The sequence below is a fragment of the Physeter macrocephalus genome, unplaced genomic scaffold, assembly GCF_002837175.3.
Source record: "Physeter macrocephalus isolate SW-GA unplaced genomic scaffold, ASM283717v5 random_152, whole genome shotgun sequence".
NCBI lineage: Eukaryota > Metazoa > Chordata > Mammalia > Artiodactyla > Physeteridae > Physeter > Physeter macrocephalus.
This window is the reverse complement of record NW_021145438.1, coordinates 20253-24105: the sequence shown is the minus strand read 5'-3', so window position 1 is coordinate 24105 and position 3853 is coordinate 20253.

Sequence of the window (3853 nt, the reverse complement as noted above, 5' to 3'; positions counted from 1 at the left end):
CCTCTCCCGTTGCGGAGCACAGGCTCCGGACGCGCAGGCTCAGCGGCCATGGCTCACGGGCCCAGCCGCTCCGCGGCATGTGGGATCTTCCTGGACCGGGGCACGAACCCGTGTCCCCTGCATCGGCAGGCGGACTCTCAACCACTGCGCCACCAGGGAAGCCCAGATAATTTTTTTTAAATTAATTTTTACTAAGGCATAATTTACATACAGTAAAATTCATTCTTTGTAGTGTACAGTTCTGTGAATTTTGACAAACACATTCAGTTATAGAAACACCATTACCATCAAGATATGAAACAGTTCCTTCACTTTAACAAATTTCCCTCTCCCCCAGCCCTCCCACCCCCTATTTTATTTGTGTCCCTTTACTTTTGGAAAGCTTAAATTTTAATTTATTGAACTTTAAGTCATTGTCTTTTTTTAAATGGTTTGTAATTTTTATTCTTTTTTTTTAACATCTTTATTGGAGTATAATTGCTTTACAATGGTGTGTTAGTTTCTGCTTTACAACAAAGTGAATCAGTTATACATATACATATGTTCCCATATCTCTTCCCTCTTGCGTCTCCCTCCCTCCTGTAATTTTTATTCTTGTGTAAGAAACTTCTTGCTCCTAGGTCATAAAGATATTTTTCAATGCCTTCTTAAAGTTTTAAAGTTTTGCTTTTTTTTTTTTTTTTTTTTTTCTGGCCACACCTTGTGGCTTGCAGGATCTTAGTTCCCTGACCAGGGATCGAACCTGCACCCTCAGCAGCGTGGAGTGCTAACCACTGGACTGCCAGGGAATGCCCTTGCTTTCCACTTTTATGTCTTTGATCACTCTAATTATTTTTGTATCTGATATGACATAGGGATCTAGTTGTAAGGTTTCTGTACAACTAGCACCAGCTATAGAAAAGTCCATCTTCCTTATGATTAGCAAAGCCACCAAGGATAAAAATGATAGGTTTGACTACCCAAAATTAAAGATTTATGTCTAATCTTCCCCAACAGGCAGAGTTCATGAAGGGGTCACAGGCAGGGAGAAGATACTTGCAACATCAAAAACATATGAGGGATTTTACCTAAAGAAAAAGTCAGAGAACCCAAAAGAAAAGCAAGTGCTACAATTGGGCAATTCACAGAGCCTAGTGGTCAGTAAACACAGTAAGAAACACTCAGCCACATTAGCATTCAGCTAAATTCAAATAAGACAAGATGAGCTGCCGTTTTAAGTTCATCAGACTAGCAAAAATGGGGGAAATCATATGTAATGTCTACTGTAATTTTGGTGTATTCCCTCCTGGTTTTTAAAAATGTACATTAAATAAGATAGATTTGTGATCAAATTTAGCCTTGCCTGTCACCTTCCCCTTCCTCCTGTCAGTGGCCAGATCTCACCCAGGTGGTGGAGAGGCCCTATCCCAGGAGAGACATGTGCATTCTTCCACTGAGGCTTCTTGACCTACTTTCCCTTTGCTCCCTTGTCAAGTCCAGCAGGGCTGTGCTACACAGCTAAGAATCTGCTGAGTCACCTTTCTGGTCTTCATTTTCCCATCTTTCTCCACAGGTCAAAGGTCACCAGGGAAGAGGGATCAAGGAGACCCATTTGCTTGAGAGTTCCAAAAGATAAGTGTTTAACCCAGGTACCTTTCAAAAAGAAAGACTCACAGAGGGAGGTTTTCACAGACATTCACTCAGACCCAAAAGCCAATAGATGTGAGCTGCACCCCACCCTCTCCCTTCCTCTTCTGTGTACCTGTTACATGGCTAAATTAAAATGTGCGTGGGGTGGGCGTGGAGAAGCAGGTTAAAATGGCAGCAGGGGCTGCTTCCCTTGAGCTGGTTCATTTCATCTTGAATGTTAGAGATCAAAAATGTCTAAAGGGAGGACTTCCCTGGTGGAGCAGTGGTTGAGAGTCCACCTGCCAATGCAGGGGACACAGGTTTGCTCTCTGGTCCGGGAAGATCCCACATGCCATGGAGCAGCTAAGCCCATGCACCACAACTACTGAGCCTCCGCTCTAGAGCCCACGAGCCACAGCTACTGAAGCCCACATGCCTAGAGCCTGTGCTCCGCAACGAGAAGCCACCGCAATGAGAAGCCCGCGCATCGTAACGAAGAGTAGCCTCCGCTTGCGGCAACTAGAGAAAGCCCGTGTGCAGCAACGAACACCCAACGCAGCCAACAATAAATAAATAAATAAATTCATGTATTAAAAAAATGTCTATAGGGGATGCTTGAGGTCCAAACGCCCAGTCCAAGTGCTCAGGAACTTGCTACCTTTAATATTTCAGGAACAGAGTTTCTTGAAGTGGTCTAAGCAGGAAGGTGCATGCTTTCCATGCTGGGGTTCTGTTTGGGTGCATCAGCCAGCCAAGGAATGCAGATTTTTCATGAATTGGCACAGCAGCAGTAGGAGTGCTGCTTCCTCGTGGCGCAGCCCTCGACTCACTTGGTTTTACCTCCCCCACATTAATACCCTTATTTAGAAAGGTTGACACATCACTATAACTACCTCTGAAAACTGTATCTGGGGCTTCCCTGGTGGCGCAGTGGTTGAGAATCTGCCTGCCAATTCAGGGGACAAGGGCTCGAGCCGTGGTCTGGGAAGATCCCACATGCCGCGGAGCAACTAGGCCCGTGAGCCACAATTACTGAGCCTGCGCGTCTGGAGCTCGTGCTCCGCAACAAGAGAGGCCGCGATAGTGAGAGGCCCGCGCACCGCGATGAAGAGTCGCCCCCGCTGGCCGCAACTAGAGAAAGCCCTCCACAGAAACGAAGACCCAACACAGCCATAAATAAATAAATAAATAAATTTTAAAAACCCAACACTGTATCTGGCCAAAGGCACCAGTCCAATTTCAGATTCTTGCCAAACTGGAGATAATTTATTTTCTTTGAATGCAGTATCTTTCTCATGAAAGCATACAGTTCTTATAAGAAACTGAGAATATAGTTTTTGGGTTGTGGGGCGGTATTCCCTCGCCCTTCTTTTCCCCAATGCCAACCTCACAAAATCTGGTGCCACGTGCCATGGGATTTTGTCATGGGAGATGAATCAGTTAATTAACACACTGCTCCTCACGGTACATTTGGAAACAGGTTCAGTTTCCTTTGGTTCTTGCCAAAGATGCTTATGAACATACCTAGTGCTGGTGCTTTCCCCGATACATCTCATTACAGGCTCTAAATGGAGCCTGTAATGTTAAGCGCACCTCGCCTGAGGACTGGCAGCTCACTGGCTCCTATCCAGCATGTCTCCGCTTTCATGCCTGCTTTAAGGTTCCCATGTTGCTGCCTGGCGCCCTGTGTCCCCACTGACGATAGTGACATCTAGAGAAACAGATGTCAGTTGTCAAAGACAGCCGCAGTGCTTGGGAGGCTTGACTGTACACCGGTGATGAACACTGGATATCCTACGGGGAAAAAAGCCCTTGTCATAGATTTTTTAAAAAGTCTCAGTGTTTGGCCACGCCTTCCTTCGGTCACAAGTGCTGGACCTCATTTTCAGGGCCCTTCCACACTCAGGCGGGGGCTGCTCTTGCTGCCGCAGGTCAACGCCTGGACTTCGCGCGGTGGGCGTCTGCGGAGGGCGCCACTTGCACTTCCCCCGCCCCATTAGGATCGTGTTCGCTGCTTATCAATCTGTGGGAGCGCTTTGCACTTGCAGGACTCAGTCCATCCGCCCCGTGCGTGGGTCGATGACGTCACGCCCGGGCCCACAGCCTCCAAGCACACCCACATCTTGCTCCCAAACGTCGGTATACGGCAAGGGACCGAAGACCCCCAAACCGCGCAGCCGCGCCGGCGCCTGCCTTTATAACAAGGCGGAAAGGGGCGGGGCCAGCGTGCGGCGCGACGTGCTGA